We start from the raw sequence: 10,885 nt of genomic DNA on the forward strand, positions 1-10,885 counted from the left end.
ACAAATCACATTTTATTTGTATTAAGAGAAAGTAAAAGCTAGGGGATTACTTATGATGACTGATTGGATAGTCATGTATATATATAGACACAGGAGTTATTTTAAGTATAACGTTTGTGGAAGATATAGCCCTAGTAGCGTTCGAGGCTACTACAATGAGGGCCGTATTCACGATTATGTAGATTCACAACCTGAGATAAATGAGAAAATGAGTGCAATTCTGATTGATTGGTTGATTCAAGTTCACCACAAGTTCGCCCGAGACCTTTTACCTCACTGTCAACATCGTTGATCGGTATCTTGCAGCCAAGACTACATCAAGAAGGGAGCTGCAGTTGGTGGGGTTAGGAGCAATGCTTATAGCTTCCAAGTAGGGAAAAATGCAAGCAACCCCTTGTGCTATTGCAACTGAGCAAATTACCCACTTTTGAAAAAATAAATAGTGATTTACCTCCTTGTATTTTTAAAAATACAATAATTTACCTGCTTCTATAAGGAGGTAAATTGCTCTACTTTAAAAAGTACAGGGCATAAATTGCGATATTCTTTTCATAGGGGATTAATGTGCGCATTTGCAATATCACAGAGGGATAAATTGCTATTTTACCCCTTTCCAAGTATGAAGAAATTTGGGCCCCTGAGGTGAATGAGTTAGTGTGCATTTCAGACTAAACATACACTAACGAGCAGTTCTTGGTTACGGAGAAGCGGATATTGGCCGCGTTGGAATGGTACTTAACAGTCCCAACTCCATAAGTTTTCCTTGCCTGCTTCATCAAAGCATCTCAAACTGACTCTGATGTGAGTATTAATCATTCTTGGATCAGCTGCTGAGCCATATTCCTGAAATTTATGCCAAGAATGGTAAACAAAGGCACCCATTTGGAACGAAATATGATGAGGATTTAATTATCAAAAGACAAGTCATTTCACCACGATCCGCGCATGAGGTCGCGGGTCCAGGTTGCTAGACCCGCCCCGCGATTTGACCGGGACACGAAAAACAATTCGGCACCGTATGATTGGAGTAAGGGAGACACGAATCATGACACGTGATCTACAGTGTCAATTTGGACCCTAATAATACTTTAGATATGACCAAATCAAAGTAACTGGCATTTATTGCATTGAATCTTTGACGTCAGATCGCATATTTTCATCTCAACCATCAACTAAATTGGGCGTCGGAGGGTCTTTTTCAGGGACGAACCCGACTAGCCTAACGTACTCGTTTTATCCTCAGGCCCTATCATAGATCTAGGGAGGTGATGTGGCCAGATTAAACTCATTGATCGAGGTCGCACATTTGAGCCGGATCAATTGGCGTCGTTTGTGGAACAGTCTGTGGATATAACGCATAATATGGAAGGAAATTTGACGGAAAATATATCAGAATTTGAGGGTACACCAGGAACTGGAGAACGAATGATTTTGTTCACCAGGATCCGCGCATGAGGTCGTGGGTCCAAGTCGCTAGACCCGCCTCACGGTTTGACCCGGACACGAAAAATAATTCGGCACCGTACAATTGGAGTAAAGGAGACGCGAATCATGACACGTGATCTACTGTGTCAATTTGGACCCGATAAATACTTTAGATATGACCAAATCAAAGTAACTGGCATTTATTGCATTGCATCTTTGACGTCAAATCGCATATTTTCATCTCAACCATCAACTAAATTGGGCGTTGGAGGGTCTTTTTCAGGGACGAACCCGACTAGCCTAACTTACTCGTTTTATCCTCAGGCCCTATCACAGATTTGGGGAGGTGACATGGCCAGATTAAACTCGTTGATCGAGGTCGCACATTTGAGCCGGATCAATTGGCGTCGTTTGTGGAAAACTCTGTGGATATAACGCATAATATGGAAGGAAATTTGACGGAAAATATGTCAGAATTTGAGGGTACACCAGGAACTGGAGAACGGATGATTCAGTTAACAAAAACGGAGTTACAACAAATGATAGAGGAAGCAGGAAAGAATTTTATTATAGCCTATGAGCGAAGAACTGCTACACCCATTGAGAAAGAAACTACAAAGAGAAGGCAATAATATTCAAGGAAAATGATGTTGAAAGAGTATCGAAAGGGATAAGAAAGAGGGAACCTGGAAAAGGTCGAGAGGCAGCTTCGCACGAGGTTGGGTCGAGCAATCGAGATAGGAGCCAACCAAGAGAACCAATCATCTCACTAGTCGAGGTCGACAATATGTAGGGCAGCAGATTCAGATGCTGAGTAAGCGGTTGATGAGCTGAAGAATATTGATGGAGGTGGTGAACCCAAACTTAAGAATGCCCGACCTCCCAAAAGTATAATGGGACCAAGGATCCACAGGAGCATGTTGTAGCCTTTGACTTGGTAACGAATTTTTATGGACAATCTGGTACCATTAATTCGAAGTTGTTTGTCACTACTCTGACAGGAAAGACTCAGGAGTGGTTCACGAGTTTGTCCTCCAGCATTATAGAGTCAATGTGCAGCTGGTACAGAAATTTACATTCCATTTCGCAAGCAAAAGGAAACAAAAGAGGTCAGCCACATATTTATTTATTAGATAGAAAGAAAATGAGACGTTGAAAATTGTTATGGGAAGATTTAACAACAAAACTTTGGAAGTTCAATATTTGAAAATAGATATAATGGTTAGCATTCTGATTCACAGTTTTAAGAAATGGTCGTTTGCATCGGCATTAGCAAGAGTTCCGCCAACTGATGTGGAACATTTGATGGGGCTGGCATAGAAATACATAGATGAGGAGGAGATGAATGCGATTAAAGATGGAGAATGGAGGGGAAACTCAGATCGGGTTATAGATCGAGATCGCAAAGGGAGAGAACCTCCCTATCAACCGAAGTACCACAAATAGACTCCACTGAACATGACGCAAGTTGAAGCGTTGCTGATGGTAGAAAAAACTAATGTTTTGAAATGGCCTCGATACACAAGGTATACTCCCGCGCAGAAGTACTCTAATAAATATTCTCGATTCCATCAGGAAAGAAGTCATGGTACAGAAGACTACTTTCAATTGAAAGATTGGTAACCAAGGGTATTTCAAGGACCAGGTTTTATAGGTTCGTGAGATGGATAGGGATGCTCGTCGGAGCAGGTCAAGAAGTAGAGAAGGAAGATAGAATCGGGAAAGAGATGAAACAAGGGAACCAGGACAAGAGAGAATGCGATTGTGAAAGGTGTAATCTATACAATCGCGGGCAGCCCAGAAAGAGGAGATTCGAGAAGAACCAGAAAGAGGCATGTAAGGGGAAGGACAGATCAAAGGGGTCAGTTTGTGATGAACGTGGAACCTGAAGCGGAGATTGTGTTCGAAAATAAAGATGTCAGCACTAGGGCCGGGTTGCAGAATGACTCAATGGTAATCAAGATGGATATCACAAATTTCACGGTCCACAAAGTGCTTGTAAATAATGGGGCTCGGCAGACGTCATTTTCAAACACATGCTAGTTAAGATGGGGTTGGATAACGCTAAGTTAGAGCCGCTGCGAACGCCATTAGTAGGGTTTGGAGGTAATGAAGTCGAATCGCTGGGAATAGTTACCAGTATCACTCGGGGAATAACCCAAGCGCAAAACATTTATGGTAAAGTTTCTAGTTGTTGATACTCCATTTGCATACAATGTTATATTGGGGAGACCTGGGCTTAACTCTTTCAAGGCGGTTGTTTCAACATACTACCTATAGATGAAGTTCTGGACCAGAAATGGAGTGGGAGAGGTGGTTTGCGATAAAAAAGAAGCACGAAAGTGTTATAACTTATCATTGAAGAAGAGTGATCACAACGAGAAAAAACACAAGTTGGAACATCAGAGTGAAGCTAGAGGTGAGTAGACATGATAGGATTGAACCTATTGAAGAATATAAAGTGGTGGAATTAGTGCCCAACCAAAACGACTAGGATAGGGTTGCGGATGGGCGAGCATCTTGAAACCTTCACACTGCTAAAAAGATAGTGCCTATATGTTTGCTTGGAGCAAGTCGGACTTTAAAGGGATAAGCCTTGAGATGATAGTGTATCGATTGAACATTGACCTGACCGTACGGCCGGTACAACAAAAAAAAAGGCTTGCTCAAAGGACCCTTACCCATTGCCACGGATCGATATGTTGGTCGATTCCACAACAGGATACGAGTTATTTTCTATGATGGATGCTTATCAAGGATACCATCAGATCTTCATGGCGAAGGAAGATCGAGACAATACATATTTCATAATTGAGGGTGGAATTTATTGTTGTAATGTTTTTGGCTTACGAAATGCAGGTGCCACCTATCAAAGATTGGTGAACAGGATGTTTAAAGAACAGATCGGGAAGTCAATGAAAGTTTATGTGGATGCTCATAAAGACTTTGAGGTCGAGCGATCACCTGATGCACCTGGAGCAAGCGTTCGCTATAATGAGGGCCTATAGGATGAAGCTGAATCCAACCATTGTGCATAGGTGGTGGAAAATTCTTAGGCTACATGGTTAGTGAAAAAGGGTTAGAAGCAAACCCTGAGAAGATAGAGGTGATGATCATGAAGCTAAAATCGCCGACAACAATCGAGGAGGTCCAAAAACTCACGAGTAAGACCGCATCTCTCAATCACTTTATTTTTAGGTCGGCAGGTCAAAAATTTACCTTTGTTTAAGTTATTAAGAAAAGCCAAAGAATTTAAATGGACGGAAGAGTATGAATAGGCTTTCTAAGATTTGAAAATTTATTTGAGGTCGCCCCCTTTATTGGTGAACCCGAACGAAATGAGATGCTATTTCTATACTTAGTTATTTCCGATGCTGCGGTGAGTTCGGTCTTAGTAAGAGAGAGTGAGGGTGCTCAAAATCTAGTGTATTAAGTGAGCAAGATGTTATAAGGGACCGAGAAGAGGTATGCCGAGATCGAAAAATTAGCTCTCGCCTTAGTAGTCACTGCTCGAAAATTACGACCTTACTTTCAGTCGTATAGGATAGTGTACTAATGAATCACCCTTTGAAGAGTATATTAGCCCGACCAAAAGCATCAGGGAGGTTAGTAAAATGGGCTGTCGAGTTAGGAGAATACGACATTAAGTATCAGGCTAGAACAGTTGACAAAGCACAAGTATTGGCAGATTTTATGATGGAGCTCGCAGGTGAGCCTAGCCAGGAATAGGAGAAATGGATGTTACATGTGGACGGCTCCTCGAATACTAATAATGGTGAGCGGGAATTCTGATACAGGGACCAGGAGGAATAGAAATAGAGGTAGCAACAAGGTTGTCATTTCCTACAACTAATAATGAGGCTGAGTACGAGTCATTGATCCTGGGATTAGAACTAGCTTCCGAGGTAGGTGCATAAGACTTCGAAGCGTATACGGATTCTCAGCTCGTGGCGATGCAATAGACTAAGGAAAGAACCATGGTGTTATATCACAAGAAAACCAAGTTTTTTATGGCACGGTTTGACAGGAGTTCGATCTGATTTTCGATCCATCAGATCCCTAGATGTGAAAATGATAGGGCGAATTCATTGTCAAAATTTGGAGCTATTCTTTCAGGAATCGTAGATCGAAAAATTACCGTGATGATCAAAGTTCGATCAGCGATCGTGGAGGATGTGGGAGTGAGCATGATAGAGGAACCGTGTTCATGAAGAGATGAAATAGTAAGCTACCTGAAGGATGGAATTCTACCTAGCGACCCAGTGCATGGCAGAAGACTTCAATTTAAAGCTGCTCGATTTACTCTAATTGGTACATAGTTATATAAAAGAATTGTAGGTGGGCCTTTGCTGAAATGCTTGGATGCTGAGAGAGCCAAATATGTCGTGAGAGAATGATGGGTGTCGAATCCACAAAAAATAATTCCTACGAACACTTTTGTAGATGTGTGAAAATAATTCCTTAAAAAATGAAAATAATTAGGATTTTGATTGTGAAGAAGAATAAAATAAAAAGCTAATAAAATTAGAAGCGATAAATATAAGAGAAGAATATTCCAATTAAAGACAGGATCACGCTTAATTCCACGATTGATCATAGATGCAAAGATAATAATTATTAATGATAGATAAATTGGTTATGGCCATTGGTACGACCTAACGACCTCACATTTCCTTACCTTGTGGATAGTCAAAGAACGTCCGTTGACTAAATCTCTAATCAGTAAACAACCTTGGAAACATCCTCAAGATTTAATTTACCGACAGTATTAAGAACAAGAAAGCCCAATTCTAACCGATAAATTCCTACGAAAATTTATTTAAATTAGATTGTGCATTCCCCACAACATAATCGAAAACTTCTACATAATCAATTATGTTGTGTTACCACTAGTTATCGAACTAAACAAATAATTACGGATTTGAAAGTTCAATTAGCTAGGCAAATATTCTTGACAATAAATCAGATTATTTGTATTAAAAGCACAGAGAACAACACAAATATCAATATATGAATAAAAATAGAAAGCATAAATTAGATCCCACAACTCGTTGGATTTAAGCGATCAGCAAGTCTTCAACCAGAATGAGAGAGCTAGCAAGACATGCTCATGGAAGAACGCATGAAAAGCAAAGTAAGAAAATATCATAAAAACGTAGAGAAATAAAGGAGTTCAAAAGTTGTCTCTTTTAGTTAGTCCAAGCAACTCCAAACTCTTGCCAAAAATTGAGTTTGAGTCCTGTTTGAATTTTCATTTTGGTGCTTTTTATTTTTTATTTCTTTTGTCCTAATGCCACAAAATAATATTTAATTAGGAGCATTTGGTCACAAAATAGGCTAAAATATTATATGAAATAAGCACAAAATGCGATCCTATCAGAGAAATTCACGAAGGTAGTTGCGAAAATAATTTTGGAGGAAGGTCACTAGCACAAGGCAAGGTTTCTTTTGGTCCACTATGGTAAATGATGCCAAAGAAGATTGAAGTATCCAAGCACGTGGGCAAACTCGACCCCGAATGGTAAGGTTACAAGGTGGTCGAAATCAAAAGAAAAGGAACCTACAAGCTTCAGGATATGCAAGGACGAGATCTACCTCGGCCTTGGAACATCCAAAACCTTAAGGAATTCTATGCCTAGTCATGAGCCTGAAAAAGGCCACTCGACGTAAATAGATCTAAAACAGACACTTTAGGCTTCATAAAAATACTTATAATTTATCATTTTTAATAACATTCCTAAATTATGTTATCATTAAAAACCTCATTTTTCCTCTTTAATAACATAATATTTCTTAAAACCTCATTTTTCCTCTTGGATATTTCTTTTATATAAAACCTCATTTTTCTAAATTTTCTATCAATTTCTCCCTATTTTATAAATTAATTAAACAACAATGCGTAGAATTGCGTATTTAGTTAATAATTCCAATGGATTAGCTATAATATTCAAATCTAATAAATTTAATAATCTAATTAACCAACGATATCATTTTTATATCCAATTTGATATTCAATTCAATATTATTTTAAATAGCCAAACTCATAAAATATTCCTATTAAATTACATCATTCAATATAATCAATATTTAATAAACAAACTAATTAAATAATATAATTATATAAATTAATAAAAATTAAAATTAGCATTTCATACCTCTGTTTTCGGACGAGAGAGAAATTACAAATTTTCACTTGTGTGTGTATTTGTGTTTGTTGTATATTACGTCTTTTTTAAATTATCTTAATTTAAGAAAATATAAGTTATCCCCAAATATTATAATGAACTCCAATTTATTATATTTCAATTATGACCTATTTATTTACTAATTAACTAAAATTTATCAATTAATCCTACAATTATGATCAAGAAATACAAAATTCTGCTTTGCAAACAACATTATAAAACAAAAGAACTTATTAGATTTGCACTAAAATGAGGAGCTTCAAGAGTTTATACCTCAACTAACTTGTAGAACTTGTAGATCTCATCAACATATTCAACAACAGCCAAGTCATTATTCACGTCAGCAGCATCTATTTGCACCTTTGGTTTATTGCTTAGCCCGGATGCAGCCTGCAAATGAAAGATCAAATAAGAAGGGGAAAACTACACCTGGATAGTACATAAGGCTTGGAAGGTTAATTGTATTGACCTTGCTTCTAGCAGTGAGAGTTGAAGTAAGAGTTGGAGCTTTCTTCTTCAACAACTTCTCTCCGGCTTATCCTTCTCTGCAACTTCTGTAGTATCGGGACTAATTTCAGTTATCTCCTCTGGCTTAGGTTTGGCGAGGTTGCTGCAGCTTTTTTCTGAGTTAGCTTCCGCACGGCAGAGCTCCATCCACCACAATGGCTCCATTGGCATTTGCAGCCTGTATTTCATCAAACAACAAAACATCAACAAGGGCGTGGTAATAATAGAAGCACAAGAGAAGTCAACAAGAATGACTGAAACAAACAAGATTGCAAATTCAAGAACCGGACCTTGTTGTTTTCAGCTACTGCAGCCTGTGCATTAGCCAGTAACTGAGCACAAAAACTCCTGAATAAAATAAGAACAGAACACATAATTAGCACGCAATAGGTCATATTCAGAGTTCAATCTGTTCATTCACTTTTTGGATGAAAGAATTTGTTCAATACCTCGTAACCGGTCAAGAAACCTGAGGAAGCTGCTTCCCCTCGACCCCACGAACGGTAACCACATTTCCTATGTCACCTAGTGCATGACGATTCTTCCTTTCTGCTCCCACATTCTTCTGCTTAATATTCCCCGGGACTACCTCTCCTGTAGATCAGATTAACAACAGAAGTACAAATGAGATGGGGGGAATTTCATCAAAGAGCAAAAGCAAGAAATGTATGGGAAAAAAGATCATCTTGATGAGAATGCGAAACAATCAAAAAAGTCGTTGAACAATTGAAAGAAAACAGAAAGTTCATGATTGCCAAGAAACAATCTTTGGAAAAGAACTTCGTCAATGGTCATTGCAGTAATGAAACTCAAATGGGATTTGCATATAAATGAAAATCCACTAGAGCCTCAACCCAATCAACATTATAAAGGTTATCGAGGTTATGATAAATCTAAGACAGAATGACAAGACAGAATTGTGGAAGTTTCAACCAGAAACAATAAGCAAACAAAAGAAAAATCAAGAACCATATAGAACCTGATCAAAGTAAAGGAACCATGGCTTAACATACACTCGCTAAATAAGATTACATATCATATTATGTATATAATTGTCTCTTTGATCGGATTCTTGAAAGCAGGTCTATTCAACAAAATGGGTGGAATAAATAACAATAGAAAGTTTCAAGGAGAGCACCAACATCATACACATCAAAGATCAAGAGAACTTAAAAATCATGATAGTAAGATCCAAGAAAGCTTTAAGAACCATTTGAATGCAATGGCCCATTATCTAAATTATTGAGAAAGCCATAAGCATTCAACACAATCATTGAGCAAAAATACATATCAATAGATGAAAGAAAGTTTCAGATACCTCTGTTCTGCTGCTGATCAACTCTCGAAGCCATTGCTGAAACACCTTGAAAAGCACCGACCCTCTTTTCTTTTCCTCTCTCTCTCTCTCTGTGAGGGCTCAACGAAAATCACAGGGGATGGGAATGTGAGAAGAGATGCCCTTTTGAAGTTGAAGAGAACGGCGCTTCAGCCCAACGGTCTTATTTTTTTTAATTTGTAGCCATTCGATGAAAGTCGATCCGACGGTATTGATTTTCTGTTTCTTAATAAGCCTAATGCGCTGTACAATTGCCGCTTTTTAGCCGTTGTGACTCTGGAAAAACTTACCGTTGTGTTACAACTCTCGGTTAATATTGTTGGGTTTTTTTATTATAAAACAAAAATAAATTATATTAAGATAATTTTTTTAAATATATTAATAATAATATAACGAGTGATTTTAAATCGCGATTCGATTAAAAAATTAATTTTTAGAAAAACACGAAGTCGCAATTTATAATTGACAATTTTCTTTTTTTTTTCCATTTAATTAATTTTTTTATGAATTAATTATATAATTTTATTTAATAATATATAATTAACATATTAAAGTCTAAAAATTTATAATATTAAAATTATATTAATTTAAAAATTACAATTAAGTGTACAAATGTATAGTGTATATATTTTTTTGTATAATTATAAAAAATACAATGAAGTATACAATTATTCTTGACAACTCGATACCGGCACATCTGATTGTATAAAAGAATTTATTTATTAGGATTATTGCCTTGTACGCGTTTGCGTCCAATCCATTTCGTTGTGAATAAGTGATGTTTGATTTCGATTAGGGCACGAAGTGATGCGAATAGTAGTGTCGTGGACCAACTCAAATCTACTATACATTTGTACACTTAATTGTAATTTTTGAAATTAATATAATTTTAATATTATAATTTTTTGGACTTTAATATGTTAATTATATATAATTAAATAAAATTATATAATTAATTTATACAAAATTTAATTAAACGAAAAAAAAATTGCCAAGTCGTGATATGTAATCGCGACTTAGTGTTTTTCTTTAAAAAAATTACTTTTTTAATCGAGTCAAATTGCGACTCGTTATATTATTAATATATTTAAAAAAATATTATATTAATATAATTTAATTTTTTTTGTAATAAAAAAATAAATAACCCTAATATTCTTAGCCACGGATGATTTCATACAAGCGGCTGCACCGTAGTTCTCGTGTGCGTTCAGAAGTCTAAGTGAGACGTGGAAATGATTCACTAGTATTTCACTCACAAGTTAATTAACAAAATTTACTAAAACCACTTTAAAAATACACTTTTTGATCTAAAAATAAATAAAAGTGCTTCTCAATTACCCAAAAACAAAAATAATAAAAGAATCCATCAATTTTCATTCCAAAATATCAAATTATTAACTTTTACTGTAATAAATAAATAAATTTCAAAAGT

At 36.7% G+C, this 10,885-nt stretch overlaps 1 pseudogene across 1 annotated transcript; it reads right to left on the minus strand.

Moving 5' to 3' along the window:
- Positions 1-197: 197 nt before the first annotated feature.
- Positions 198-9,538, minus strand: LOC110011615 (G2/mitotic-specific cyclin-2-like; annotated as a pseudogene). Its single transcript, XR_016063670.1, has 6 exons — positions 9,436-9,538; positions 8,567-8,711; positions 8,408-8,465; positions 8,080-8,295; positions 7,884-8,000; positions 198-843 (listed from the first exon to the last, which is right to left on the minus strand). The product of XR_016063670.1 is annotated as a G2/mitotic-specific cyclin-2-like (transcript).
- Positions 9,539-10,885: the final 1,347 nt, after the last annotated feature.

The sequence above is a fragment of the Sesamum indicum genome, linkage group LG2, assembly GCF_026168435.1.
Source record: "Sesamum indicum cultivar Baizhima isolate 11 linkage group LG2, ASM2616843v1, whole genome shotgun sequence".
In the NCBI taxonomy this organism is placed as follows: Eukaryota; Viridiplantae; Streptophyta; class Magnoliopsida; order Lamiales; family Pedaliaceae; genus Sesamum; species Sesamum indicum.